Source organism: Ammospiza caudacuta, chromosome 10 (genome assembly GCF_027887145.1).
Source record: "Ammospiza caudacuta isolate bAmmCau1 chromosome 10, bAmmCau1.pri, whole genome shotgun sequence".
Lineage (NCBI taxonomy): Eukaryota > Metazoa > Chordata > Aves > Passeriformes > Passerellidae > Ammospiza > Ammospiza caudacuta.
In genome coordinates this window covers 26,107,768-26,123,092 of record NC_080602.1, presented here as the reverse complement: position 1 = coordinate 26,123,092, position 15,325 = coordinate 26,107,768, and the positions used below count along the sequence as shown (strand labels likewise).

Below are 15,325 nucleotides of genomic sequence, written 5' to 3'. Positions count from 1 at the left end.
AGGCTGTAACAGCTATAACAAGATTAATTTATTAAATAGAAACCCTGATATTTCAGTGATTGCTCTATAAATATATTCACAGCTGGTTTTGCCAAGAAAATGACAAAATGTTGCTGATAATCCCAAAGATATTCCCTATAAATCCACTAGGTGTCCTACTGTTTTCAAGCAATTAGGCTCAAGGTTTGTTTGGGTTTTTCCCTAGTTTTGCCAGTGAGGAATTAGTTTGAGGCTTTAGTGGAATTAGGTCTGGGTTTGCAGGTTGGAGAGACGTGTACGTGTGGTTTGTGTGACACAGCAGGACATCCGGCTCACAGCGGCAGCGCTTTTGGCAAATCCACTAATGTTCCCCACAGAGACCAACTCAAGGTTACAGGCTGGAAGAGAAAAAGGGAAAAGAATCTGCCTTCCTCTCCTGGGAATGCTAAACAAGATCCAGCCGAGCCAAATCCTCTTTTCAGTCAACCTTGGGCGTCTATTTATAGGACTGCTAAAGCGAGGCCAACACTGACCTCAAAGGTGGTGGCGACACGCGTTAACCTTCATGGGAGCTGCTCTGCACAGGCTGTGGTTGTGACATTCCTGGTCACTGTCCCTGTCCCTGACGAGTGTTCCCTGATTGCCAGCGCCTGTCAGCAAAGGCCAGCACAGCACACGCTCACAAAGTGCCCTGTCACTTCCAACACAGGGCCATGTAAGCACATAGCAAGAAAAGCAAGCTGAAAAACAGCCACAGGGGAGTTTTCTCATCTCAGAAAATGCTTGGGGTGGAGTGTGGCCATTGGACAGTCTCCAGGTTCTTGGCTGCTCCTCCGTGGTGTGACCTGGAGCACACTCACCACATCAATTGTGCTGTCCAGGACATCCATCCTCTGCCTCCAGATTTGTAACTTGCACTGAGCCCCAGATGTCTCGTAGGTATTGCAAAAGCATCTTTCATTATTCCCGTGGTTTTCAGTGCTCAGAAATGCAGTATTTCAGTGAGAGAGAACTGCAGGGTGATGTTTATGGTCTTGTAACTGAAGCACAAATCACATTCTGCGTAGTCCTCCCAGTCTTGCCCTCCTAAATAGGGGCCATTACATTTGCAAACACCCCTCCTGTTCACCCTCATTTCACAGAGCTGCCACAGCTTGGATCTACACCAGATCTATGCAAAGTGAGGAGAAAATCAGTTTTGTTTTCTATTTAACAGATGCCAGAGGCAGAGATGCTCTCAAACAATGAGATTGTCTCTTTTTCCAGTAGGTGCTTCATGGCCAGAAGTCCTGCCCAAGGCTATTGGCTCTGCAAACAGGCACTGGGCAAGGTGTCAGCACCAGTTTAATCACAAGCTGCAAGGGGAAATCAGAGGGGGAACAACAGCCTCCTGTCCTTGGCCCACCAGGACTCCTTGCCATCAGGCATTGTGCATCACGGGAAGTGTGGAGCATCTGTCCTCTGCCATGTGTCACTGCTCTGCCTCCCTTCCCTGCTATCTGCGCTCAAGGTATGGCAGTCGTTTTCCTGCAAGAAGAAAAGGATGCTCAGATCTTCCCCAGAGTGTGTCTGTAGGTACCTGCTTCAGTCCCACCCCTGAGCAGGGTGCACCATGCTGGCTGTGAGGAGTTTAACCTGGTCTGGCACCTGTGTTTGCTGTGACACACAGCAAACACCCCGAGCCTTGCCATGATTCAGAGCATAATGTGTGGGAGCCATCTGGTCCTGTAGCTGAAGGAGCAAACGGAAAATCTGATGGAAGCACAAACAGTCACAATGAGAGACTGAAAAGATGTGTTGATATTCCAAGCAGAAGTCTCCTTCTGTGGGGGGTAATCTCATCACCCATTGCCTCTTTCCTACTCCTTCCTCTGGAAACCTGCTGTCAGCCAGGTTGTACTCTCAGCTCTGGGAGTACTCAGACCTCTGGGATGCTAAAAATACGTTTCATGTGCTTGAGCATACCTCCCGAGACAAAAATTTGCTCCGCAGCCAGCTGTGCAGTGAGCAAGATGTGCAAGATGCTTGCATGCAGCACAGCACATTTGGAGGAGCTTGGATTGATCCAGAACTTTGGCTGGTTTAAGATGTACTCTCAGTTGGGATTAGTCACTAATATTGTCCCGCTCCTGTGCAGAATGACAGCTTGTGGCTGTGACAGACTGAATGGAGTTTCACCTCAGCTTGCCTAGATATTCTCAGCCCTGCAAAGGAGATGTGTTTGGGAGGGACTGCAGCACCAGGGGAGAAACAAGGAACTCAGTGCAGAGGATGGGATAGTGCTTGGGATGGCTTTGACATGGCACAGTTGGTGCATAACTTGTCCTGGATACTGGGTTAATAAAAGTGGTTTCATTGTATTTTGCAGCCAGCCTGGTTTTCCCTCATTGTGACCCTGGTTTCTGATGTTTGGAGGGCACAGGGAAGGCAGGGAGACAGAAGATGCCTATTTTAGTACTCCTCTGCAGGGAAGGCACACGTTTCAGACAGGTACACATTTGTTTCCTCTGACACCAAATTAATGGGAATTGATGTATTGATTCTACAATTCTTCTAAAAATTGCTTCACGTTTTGGCTTCCTTTCAAGCTGGTTAAATGCAATGTGCACACAGTTCAAGACAGCTATTTAATTATTCTAATATTAATATAGTTTTAAAAATTCAGATTCAGCTCCCCGTGAAATGCAGAAGATAAAAAGCACAGAGAGCAGCCCAGAAAGGCTCTATATCCTGGATTCATCCCACAGTGAGGGCTGCAGGTGAGGGGGGATTCTGTCCTTCTGTCCCTCTCAGGTGAGACCCCAGCTGCAGAGCTTCCTCCAGCCCTGGGGAACAACAGCAGAAGGATTTGGAGCTGCTGGAGCAAGTGCAGAGGAGGTCACAGAGATGCTGCAAAGGCTGGAGCCCCTCTGCTCTGGAGCCAGGCTGGGAGAGATGGGAATGTTCAGTTTGGAGAAGGCTCCAGGGAGAGCTTAAAGACCCTTCCAGTGTCTATAGGGGCTCCAGGAGAGCTAGAGAAGGACTTTGCACAAGGGCCTGGAGGGAGGGGACAAAGGGGAATGGTGTCCCCTGACAGAGGGCAGGAATGGATGGGATATTGGGAAGGAATTGCTCCCTGTGAGGGTGGGCAGGCCCTGGCACAGGTGCCCAGAGAAGCTGTGGCTGCCCCTGGATCCCTGGAAGTCTCCAAGGCCAGGTTGGACACTGGGGCTTGGAGCAGCCTGGGATAATGGAGGGTGTCCCTGCCTATGGCAGGGGAGCTGGAGCTGGGTGATCTTTAAGGTCCCTTCCAACCCAAACCATTCTGGGATTCTGTGATTCCATTATAAAATAATAACCTGAGTTAGTAATTTGTCAGTCCCAAGTAAATCTACTGTCTTTATGACTATTCCTATATTTAACTAAATAAATAGTGGCAAAGTAATCATCTCAGGTACTCAGCTGTTGTATTTGTAGACTATGGGAATATCTCTGTGCCACATAGGCTCCTGGTCCTAAAAAGAGAAATAGCTTATATTAGGAATGGAGTAAGAGTCCTGTATTTTCTTCTTTGATCACTCTGTCTCTGCTTTTATGATCTCACTAGGACAGTGATATGACAGATGCTTCTGTATTTTGAGTGGCAACATGACTCGTCCAAATATTTGAAGCCATCTTCGTGTTTCATTTATTTTCTGGCAAAACAGCATCCATCTGCAGTTTAAGAATAGAACATATAAAAAATGTATAGAACTCCAAAGCACAGAACACAGAATTTCTGGGCAAAATTCTCTTCTCAGTTACATTTACATAACTCTGGAGCAGAGTAAGAGTATCTTCCTCTTTCTTGTGGTTACTCTGAGCCCCTCTTCATCTCATTGTGTCAGAGCCATAGGATCTACCATACATGGCTAAATCCGATTTCATCACAACTGTTGCAATCTCCTAGACAAAATTACAATCTCAGAGGAAGTACATAAAGATGCATGGGCCTCAATATCCTAAAAATATGCTGCTGTCAGTTGTTCTCTGTTAGTAGTTTTCCATGCAAATGAAAATAACATGGTGGTGGTGAACTGCTGAACTATCTGGAGCAGATTTTCCACACACACAAGAGCAGAGAATCTGCATTATTTGGCCGAGGTCCTTTATAGAACATCATGTTCAGTAGCTCTTTCTTTAAACAAAAAAGGGTTTGCACTAAATTGTTTGATATTTATTTTGTGTAACTCAGTTCCTTGGCTGTCCATGCTATAGAAATGCTGTTATGCTCCAAGAAGACAGATTGCCTGGGCTGGAAGCCCCAGCCCTGATCCAGGAAAGCACATGGCTTCCTTACAATGATTATGATGAATATAATTACTATTCAGTATATGGGGCAATTGTTTTTGGTGTTTAAAACAGAACAGAACAAAACAAAACAAAACAAAGCAGGTTTGGAAAGGAAAACAGAACATTAAAAAAATTGTTAAATAGGAAGTGGTTGACTTTCAGGAAGTAACTCCATATGCAGATTCTACTATCCAGTGTTTCCAGTCATCAGAGAACGGAAAGAAAAAAATGCCATTAAATATCCCAGTGGTCCTTTAAAAATAATGCAGCTCCCTTTCTGTAGGTACAACATTTCACATCTCCTGTCCAACAGCTGGTGGAGTCAAAGGCCAAGCGAGCAGGACGTGGAATGCAGAGCTTCAGTGGTTACTGAAGGCAAAACCATCTAAAGCTGTAGCAGATGTTCCTTTGCTTCCTGTCTGCTTATCAGCCCTGCAAAGGCACTTGGGTTTTGTGCTTGTTGTGCCAAGGGTAGCTATGGAGATCTCGTACAAGCTGTGCAAGAGTGATACGCTGAAGGATCTTTATGTATTTGGTTATGAATGATCAAGAAAACAGTATGGTTTCTAAGAACTCACAATTTTCCATATGTACATCAGTCATTCCCCTCGCACGACACGAAAATGACATTTCAAATTAAAAAATAACTTAAGAAATACATTTCTGCAGTGAAGATGTTCATTTGGCCTCGGTGTGCTCATGTTTTATACATTGTTTCTAGTACACCATGAAATAAAGAATAGGATATCCAACCAACTGTATTTCTCCAAGGCCTTGAAAGTGCTCCAGAAGAGTTTTTAACTGTCAATTTAAATATCACTGCCACTAATCCTTTTTATTGCACCTCAGCTCAGTTTTAATTCCTGTTTATATTCATTATGAGCTCCTGTAAATTATAACTTTAATATGAATGACTGTGTGCAAGTGTTAATGCAGTGCTCCATCTATTCTAGGGCTTTGAGATAGTTTAATGAGACTGATTTTTACACTGATGCATTTAAATTAGTATGCATTCCCAACACAGTCAAGACCCAGGGCAATTAAGTTCATTACTTATTAGATAGGAGTTCTTTTCCTCCATGAAATAGAAAATTACTTTTTATTTTTACTTTTATGTAAATTCTAGCCCAGATGTTGCTTTAAAGGGTAGCAGAAAAGGATGGATTTGGAATGGTTCCTTTGCCCATGTTGAAACTGGAAAACAAAAGTGACAATTTTGACTTCTCACTGGTAGACATGGTTATAGATATTCCTGTGGGATACAAAAAAGGAACGGTGGCTCTGTTGATGTTTGCCACATTTCATGTAACACTATCCAGGAAAAACCATTATTGCACCTTTAAATTGTTGATAGTATTGCAAATTCGTGTTGACCTGGAAAATGCAAAGGTGGACAGAGTATTCCTTCTAGGGGTGATATTCTGTGTACTGCAACATCATGGCCCAGAGTCCAGGAGGAACTGAAGCCCTTTGGGACAGTGGGTTCCCGGGGAAGTAGGTGTGGAGATTCTGTTGAGAAAATGACCTTCCATATGAAAGTTAGAGACCTAAAATTCAGTCACCTTCCTGTCCCCAAAGGCACACAAGGACAAGACAATGCATGAAACAAAAGAGAAAAGTTGCTGAAATTAAGATATCGGGACTGTATGCAACGGGCAGACTTGCAGGCAAAGGATGATCTGAAAAATGCAGTGATAGAAACTGCCTGAAGCATCTGGGAAAACACAAGTACAAAGATGAAAGAGGAAAAGAGGGAAAAGGGGACACAGAGGTCAAATTCGTATCAGTTGGGAATGTGGAGAAGGTGAGCACAATTCTGTGGGTGAGTTCCTGGTAGAGATGCAGTAAATATATTAAAAAAGCAATATATTGGTACTGTGACCGGGTAAGAGAATTTTTGTTTGAAGTGTTTGAAAATTGAGGTCACAGTATTTACACTTAGACTGTAAGGGGTAGCACAGTTGGAAACAGGATGGATGAGATGGTTTAACAGGGCTTCATTGTAGTCACATTAATTCAGTTTAAATAATTAATTCTCTTTTAAATTGACTCTATTCTGCACACTTGACATTTTGGTAAAGCTGCCATTGCCTGGCCTTCTGGTAAATGCTTTTGCATTTGTTTTCCATTGTTTCCGTCTTGAAAAAAAAAAATCCTTGTCATTAACAGGAACCATCAGCAGCATGGAACAAATTGACTTGCCAAGGACATTTCCTCCCATCTCATTATTTGCACTGGAAGTACTCTTTTTGTATCAAGACTCAGAGTGTGACTTTTTAAAATTTCCATTTATTAAGGTAGTTTTGTACTGTATTATGAGTCAAATTCAAACTTGATTATGTAAATCACTTTCTGTGCACCAACATTTGGTCATACATTTTCCAAGGAGGTGATCAAGCAGTTTAATTAATAATCAATTCACAGTTCTCTCTGCCGACCTCATTATGTAGAACCCCTGACTGTTGCAGGAGAGGGTCTCCCCCAGGTATGAATCAGAGCAGATCCATCACCCTCCCTCTCCTGCTCTTAGAACATTGATTGTGAGCCTCAAGTGGCTGAGATTGAGTGGATCTATAATGTTATTTGGCACAAATTGGGTTAAACAAACAGGTTGTATATTTTACTTGCAAGGTGATTTGGTGTTTTCTCTCCCGTCCTTTCTCAGCTCTTGGTTGTGGCTGAGTTGCTAAGAAATTGTTCATCTGCTCTAAACTCCCCCATGGAAGAGGCAGTGCTGTATGGCAAAAAGAACACAAACATAATTTTTTGTGAGGGGGGTCTGTTGGGGTTGGGACTCCTTCAGGTGACCTGGAGCCAAGGCTCTGAGAGCTCAGCACAGGGCAGAGCCTGGGCTGACCTACATTCACAGTGACTCACCATGAGATTTGATGTTGCTCCTCTGTGGTGCTGGTTTCTCAGCAGTTGCTGAGGCTTCAAACAAGGCACTCTTACCTAAGCCAATCGATGGATGAGCAGGTGGGACCCAATCTAATGCAGCCAGGATTTGTAATAATAGAAGGGCACATTCCAAAGCTGTTACAGAAGAAAAGAATTTCAGATAATTAGGAGAGGAGTTGGGCAGTGATACAGATTTTAAAAATACCCAAGATAAAATAACAGATACTAAAAATATCTGTATTGAGATGAAATCCTCATGACTCAGTACTTGAGCCAACTTCCATTCTCTAGGAATTAGCAAGGAAATAATCCAAACAGGCTGGGTCGTGGTGTATTGCCTTACTCTGGGCTTACACTTACACTTAAAGATGTATCTCACACTGAAAATGTCAGACTCAGGTCTGACCTTTCAGGGCAATTGCAAATTTCTTAAAATATGTTCTGTGGTTGTAGCTTTTCAAAAAAATTGTGAGTTTATTTCTACCTAGAAAAAATCTAACAAAGAGCACTCTGGACCTTGAAAGGCACTGACAGCAGGACCAGAGATGCATTCTTTGTGACAAGCAGGACATAATTTTTAATACCTGTCACTCTCTAGCTAATAACTGAGGAGCGGTCAGCCCAGCTTGCAAATAGAAACACAAGAGTGCCATTTCTTTTCCTTTTTCCTACATGAAGTGTTCTCCAACTAGATGCAAAACTTTGAAATTATTGAAGATACTGTAAGCATTAAAAGTATTTTGAAAGAAATGAGTATTTTGAAAAGTATTTTGAGTGCTGCAGAATCTCAGAAAAGCAGAAATCTGTGTTAGGAGAGCTTCAGCTACAATCTGGGTCAGATTTTCAGTGCAGATGTGTCAGATGCAGCTCCTTGGAAAGTCTCCATGGCAGTTGGTGAGAAGAGTGACCCAATGTTCTCTCACCGTACAGAATACCTGTTCTGTTTGATGATGTCATGTGCATGAAGCACTGCCTGCACTCCCACAGCAGAGTCCTGTTTCAGCTTGTTTGGGAGAGGAGATTTCGTCTCACAACTCTTTCAAACGGAGTTTAGCAAATCTCTTTGGTACACCTTGACTGATCTCAATCAGTTTTCAGAATTTTAATGATCTGGTTTTATTTCCAGATAATGACTATTTATGTAAATGAGATGCCTTATAAATAATTATGGAAATTATTCCTTAATATTAATTACAGGCTTTATGGTTCAAACACTTATTATACTAAAGGCAAATGGTGCTGGGGATTGTCTTTGAGTTTATTGATTTAGTTACTGTGTTAGTTTTATTTTAACTTGACTTACATGTGTTGGGCAGTATTTCCTGAACTAAAACAAGGTGCACTGTGTGCCTGGATATATCAAAGGATATTGAAGGATAATAAAAATCAAAATGCATCATACAGTGGTAGTAGTAAATGGAAACCAGACTTCAGAATGATTGTGTCTAAAAATCAACTGAATGAGTTTTACTCGGAAAATCTCAGCTTAAGTGTTGTTAGCCGTTTACTCAAAAATTAGTCTTAAATTAATTATAATCCTTTGCACTTCTATAGCTGCTTCTCTTGAGAATCTCAGTAGTGTTCTACAAACATTAATTAAGCCTAACAGTACTCCTGAGAAGTGGTTAAGTGATAGATATACTTCACCCACTATGATATAAGCAATCTCTAGAACAAAATACAAAAACTTTAAACAGCAGGACTACACAGGAGTTCAGAGCCTGAAGTATCCCTGTCAGGCAAAACTGTGGGGAAGATTTAGCTACATGGAATACAATTGCTTGGCCTGGGCATGATTGGAAGGTGGATATAAAGTGCAAATAATAAAGAACTCTTCACTAGAGATCTCTAGTGAAGGAAAGTGGTTTTCTATGGCCCCACAGTATCATGTGGCGTGGCTCTGGTGATGAATTGAATACTGATTCAGAGGAAAACTGCTATTTGCAGAAATCACCCCCAGATGGGCCAAAGAGCAGGCATCCACATGGAACCTTTAAGGCTGATGCATGAACAGCAGGGATAGCAGTTAAGTCCTCTCACCCCTGAGGGAACAGGAGCTTCTGAAAATAGCAACAAGCCATCAGTATCAGTGTGTACATTTACAGCCCCAGACTGTTATTTTTGCTGGCGAATCTGCATGCACAATTTCCTTCCTGATATTACTCCACAAAGAGCAGCTTTTGTTATCTGGCATTACTGATGACAGCAATACTTAAACCAGGTTAGTGCTGGCACAGACAGCAAGCTGGCTTTGATAGATGCATTAGGATTTGGGCCATCCTCAAGCAACCCTTCTGCTGTCCCGTACTCACAAAATGGACTGCAAATATTTGTCTGGGAGCTTCCAGCATCCAGAAATGTGCTCCAGCTGTACCCGCTGACTGCCCGCTAACGACAGGACAACAGGTACAGATGGCATCACTGGCCTGACACCCCAACCCTCACCACCCAGCCAAGCACAACTGCACTGGTTTGTCCCTGACTAACACCAAAGGCCATCCCCTGCCTCTCCTACCGTTCCAGAGCTGATAGCTGCTGCCATGCTGCAGTGCCTCGTGAATAATTTTAGCAGTTGCCGAGGGAAACTTTACGGCGCGCAGCCCAAGTCTTCAGATGCACATTCTGAAATCTTGAGGAAGCAAATTGGTGCTGGAAAGCGAAATGATAATGAGTTCACATCAGAATTTTATTTATAGAAATGACTTGGAAGCAGCTGGATCTCCTCCTTGGGTACATTTTCTTTCCTTTTTGTTTCCCACTATTTCTGTTCGTTTGGGACCACAAACTCTCCCATAAATATTGGCAATAAATGCTTGCTGAGAAACTCTCCCTACCTGCTGGAGAAAACATCTCCTCATTTTACCCAAGTGGAATGCCTAGATACTGCAACTAGACAATCGGACTTTATCCTTACATATGTACAGTAACATTCTTTATTAGCATTTGTGAATTGTGATTCATGACACACATGATTCCAGTGCTTCTGCTGAGTTCAACGGCCTTTGGATCAGGGCCTGTATTTGCTTCATTTCCCCATATTTTTAGCTGCTTCAGTAATTACTTTACCTAGAGAAGGGTCTGAAAAATAGATATATTTTTAATATACATATATGATATTCTATTTCCTGTTTTATAATGTATAATCAGTAGTTTCTCTGGAGTGCAAAAGCTTTTTGGAGATACACTTGAATCAGTAAAAGGAAGGGTGACTGCACTGTTGTACTGCTGCACCACAATATTTAAATACTTTATTATTTCATAATCTGTCCTAGAATTTAATCATTCCAAGCTGGGATGGTCTCTTTATGTCAAAAGGGATAAGTCCCAGATTTACAAATATGCATGTATGAAAAAACCCATGAAGATGTGGCTTCATTTCCAGTGTGATCCCCGCTTGCCAAAGGCTCCATTTCATTGCATAACCCTCCGGATGCAGATCCATTACTGCACTGTAATGTGGGTTACTGGACAGGGTAAGGCAATTCATCTTCTGAAATGCAGTGTCTTGTTTTGCCAGTTATGGAGTTTATAATTATCCATTATCATTATCTCCATAGTTATTTTTACCAAGGTTACAGATAGGTCTATTTGAAAGGTATTCAGTTGGGTTCTCTTGGAGGTTCATCCTTCTCCTGTAGAGGTAAATGAGCAGCGCACACAGCACAGCAAAGTGAGTTCAAAAGGCATAAAACTGGTGACAAAGAGAACAGATTAAGTCCCAAATTGCACACTTAAGAAACTGAACTAAAATTGTTTTGCTTATGGAAGCCATCTCTGCCAGGAAAAACTGGGAATAGTGATAGCTGCATTTTTTAAGCACTTCTGAAGCCCTATGAATTATAAATCATCAAACCCACAATCCTGGGACAAAGTCTCTTAAAATCATGTCCTGGGACAGCAGAGTTCTCCATTCTATTCCTGGCTCCATCACTGACCATCTGCCACTTGTCCTCTGCCTTGCTTGAGTTTATCCATGTGTAAAATGCACTTCAAATAATCTAAACCAGACTTTGAAAATTACTTCAGTGCCACAAGCTAGAAATTTGGGGTTGTAACATGGAAAAAAATCATTCTGTGGTTGCTGGTCCATAGAAAGCCTGCGTGTCTCTCTGGCTGCACAACGGGGGAGGCTAAATCTGGCTGCCAGGGCTCCACCCTGCACTTGAGAGGCAGCAGAATCCCACATGAAGCGTGCTTGGTGCCTGCCCACCTGCACTACACACAGTTGTTAACTTGGGTAATTAGCTTACTATGCACAACAAGAATCTGATCCAACACTGACTGCAATTAATAAGTAGACTTCAGTGATTTAATGATCTTGGGCTCGGGTCTTCATGTGCAAGCAGAGATCCTGCTCAGAGATCCCAAAAATCCTGGGAAGGAAAGGCTTTGTGTGAGTGACACATAGACACATCTCTGTGCAATGAGCCTGGCAGGAGCTGGGCACACAGTAAATCTGTCTCTGCCTGTACAGTAGCACTATTCACTGATGCTGCTCTTTATTCACAAATAAATACAGAACTACAGTCACAATTTTTCATAGGCCCTTTTGCACGTGGCTTTAGAAGAGCCTTAAAGTGGAAAATTGATGATGAGCTACACAGGAAAGCTTCACAGTGACATTTGTTAGGAAAGGTGACTTGATAAAGGTGGTGACAAGCTAATAATGAAATGGAACATTGCAATTAAATGTGCTGGTGGGGAAGAAAGTGTGCCACAGCCAAGAGCATAAGCAGCAGGTAGGTCAGGGAGAGAATGCAGCAGAGGTTTGAAGGATGAGGGTGGGAAGGAGGGGGAGATATAAGAACAAGAAAGACAGGACAGAGATAAGCACTGTTAGCTGTGATAGCAGTATGGGGCAGAAACTCCTTTGGTGTTTGTATCAGGCCTTGCAAAAAGAGAACCCTGTCCCTGACCACAATTTGTTGACATTGACACAATGTGTAATTAAACTCAGATAGTCCTAGAAGGACAGAAATGGGGGAGGGAAACAAATTAACAGCAAAACAAAGACATCTATACAACATTTTACTTATGTAAGAGTTGAAAAGTATGTAAACTGACAGAGAATATTTAAGAATTCTGTTTCTCCAAAATGAGTTTCCATTAGAAACAGTCCAGGATATTTTAATGGTTATGAACTTAAACCCTACAAAGTGAGCTATCCATACATCAGGGTGGGATTTTGCTCAGTATACAGGCAGTAACAACACTCTTAGAAGTAGGAACAGACCCATTAATCTTGAATGTTAACGCTGAAGCCTAAAATTTATGCCTATCTGAAAAATGAGCAAGAGCAGAGAGCACAGAACAGTTTGCATATCAAAAATTACTAACACTAGCCAGAAGATGAAGTTCAGTATTGCTATTTATTTGAAAAGCATTTCCAGGATTAAAATATATCGGAAATTGATTTAGAAAAGTCTCTACCAGCACACCAGATAATTTAAGGACACAGAGCATCCTGCTGTAGTGAATAGTGACATTCTAGGTTCTTGGTCTCTCACTTACCCCACTGGGTACTGTCTGGAGAGACAAGTTCTTTATGGGTGTGGCTGGAAATGCATTTCACGTAGAAACACAAGGAATGGGAACGTTCTTGTAGTCCCTGACACATTCCTTACTCGGTTTGCTGCCTGTTGAGAAAAAAACAAGACAGACTTAGCTCCCAAACATCAACCCTGGCAGCGCAGAGCTGTGCCTGCATGTGCAGGCTTGCACACGGGTGCTGCTGCCCAGGTAGACACCAACTAGTGCCAGCCACGTTTCCTACATGGGGGGTACGAGGAGCAGCATTTCTGCTACAAACAATCTAATTAATAAAAGCTTGTGGGGAAAACCAATGTTATTTTATACTTTTTGGCTTTTGCATTCTCCTATTTGGTCAGATTTTCAAAGGGATGAGGTAAACCAAGAGAGTAGGTCTGAACATATCTGAGTATTAACAGTTCAGTTTTGATAAATTCACAGTAATTACAAATTCAGAATTTCATATGAATTTTATGTCTTTCACAACGAGCCACATCTAAACCCTTAAGCTAAACATCCAGAACTGAGGTAAGACTGAATTCAAGCTCAAAATTGTATGGTTGGAACCTATCCCTAATCAGCACTTTGGTATAAAATTAGGAAACTCAGGGTTGTAATGGACAAGGTACCAGAAAAGTAGTATTTATTTCTGTGTGGGCACAGGCAGGACTCGTTCTGTTGCGCTCAGCAACATCTTGACACGCTGCACTAATCTTAGCTGCACGCTCTTAAAAGATTATTTTTGTCTCGAGTTCTTTTTCTAGTCTTTGATGCAACAGCCTGCTGCGGGTTACATCAAGCCTGCAGAAAATCCCTCGGTTTTCTCATCCCTTGTTTTCCAGACAGCCGGCACCTCCTCCGGGTCCAGGCGACGGGCGCCGCAGGTGAGCCAAATCCCGGCCTATCTGGGCCGGAGATTAATTTCGGTTTAAATTAAAGATGCTGTCTAGATTAAAATGCTGAGGTGGGGGGAGGCACAGTCGAGCCCGTGGTCTGCGCGCTGTGTTTTGGGCGCTTTCGCTCAGGGAGCCCCGCTCCCCCCTTCATGGCTCGGAGCCGCCGGCGCCGCGTTCCGTGAGGGGGAAGGCGGGAGCGGAGGGGCCGCGTTCCGTGAGGGGGAAGGCGGGAGCGGCGGACCCGCGGTGCGAGGGGGAGCGCTCAGAAGGAACCCGGTGGGCGGCGGGGCACGGCCGCTCCCCCCTCAGGAGCCGCGGGACCCGGCGAGTGCCGTCCCGCGCCCGCCCCGCCGCGATCACGGGTCGCCGCCCGCCTCCCCCGCCCCGTGACAGCCAAGATGGCGGCGGAGGGGAGGGGGGATCCCGCCTGAGCCGCCCACACGGCGGGAGGCGGCGGGGGCGAGCCGGGCTCCGCTGGGATGAGATAAGGGCACGGGCACCGAGCGCGCTGCCCCCCGAACCCCTTCACCACCCGCTCCTCGCCCTGAGGAGCGCGGCACCCGCCTGAGGTGAGCGCGGCGGGGCTGTCACCGCCGCGGGGCGCGGGCCGGGGAGTTCTCCGAGGCGATGCCGCGGGTCGGGCGCTGCCGCGTTCCGGGGCCGCCGGGGAAGGGGCGCGGGGCTGTCAGCGGGGGCGGCGAGGCCGGCGCTGGCGGGCCGGGGGCTGAGGCGGCGCGGGGGCTGCGGTAACTTTCCGCTGGGCCGCGGTGGGAGGGGGAAAACTTTCTCCTTTCTCCTTGTGCCCGTCGGCTCGAGGCTCCCGCCAGCCCCCGTCGGGCCCGAGGGGCTCCCCGGGCGGCGGGGCCGCGAGGCCGGCCGAGCCCTCGCCGCCGACCTGCCATGTTGTACGGGCTGCACGCCGGCGGGCCGGGGTGTGTGCGTGTCCCCGAATCCGCGGGTGTGTGCGCCTTCCCCAAACCCTGTGTGTGTGTGTGCCTTCCCCAAACCCCTGTGCGTGCATGTCCCCGAATCCGCGGGTGTGTGTGTGTGTGTGCGCCTTCCTCAAACCCTTGTGTGTGCGTGTCCCTGAATCCACGGGCGTGTGCGCCTTCCCCAAACCCCTGTGTGTGCGTGTCCCCGAATCCGCGGGTGTCTGTGCAGTCCCCAGAGCCGGCTCTGTGCGCTCCCCAAAGCCCGTGTGTGCGCGTTGCCCCGATCCGCGTGTGTGTGTGTGCGTGTCCCCAGAGCCATGTGCGGGTTTTCCGCGCAGCCCCGCTGCGTCAGCCGGAATTGCCCGGCGCTGCTCAGCCCCACGGTGCTTCTTTCTGTCCCGGCTTTCCCTTGGGCAGCCTGGGTTACCCTATACCTGGCTTGATGCAACGCGCTGGAAGCGGCTGTAGAAATCAGCCCTGGCATTTTTATCGTCGTTCTGTCATGAGGTCTGCGTGTGGCACAAGTTGCTGGCCAGGGAATGATGGCATTCAGTAACTTCCCAGTGATGGTTGCTATTCCGAAGTTATTCCAAACAGGCTGCGTTTAAAAATGTGCCGCTTCTACTTTGCTAAAAATGAGGTCTTGACTTTCTGCCTAGTACTGAAACTTAATTTTTTTGAATTAACTTGAGTGGAAGTATGGTGTTCTGGGCAGCTTTTTACTTCATTTCACAATTTTTTCTGGAACTGTTGCTCAACTGGAGGTTTCTGTAAAAAGTG

The 15,325-nt window shown here is 45.2% G+C and overlaps 1 protein-coding gene across 1 annotated transcript in view; it reads left to right on the top strand.

The window, feature by feature from the left end:
* Nucleotides 1-14,005: 14,005 nt before the first annotated feature.
* DENND4A (DENN domain containing 4A) overlaps nucleotides 14,006-15,325 on the top strand; it is a 48,403-nt gene continuing 47,083 nt past the window's right edge. The window contains exon 1 of the mRNA XM_058811762.1: nucleotides 14,006-14,182. The gene's annotated coding sequence lies outside the window, so the exon portion shown is untranslated. The remainder of the gene's footprint in view (nucleotides 14,183-15,325) is intronic.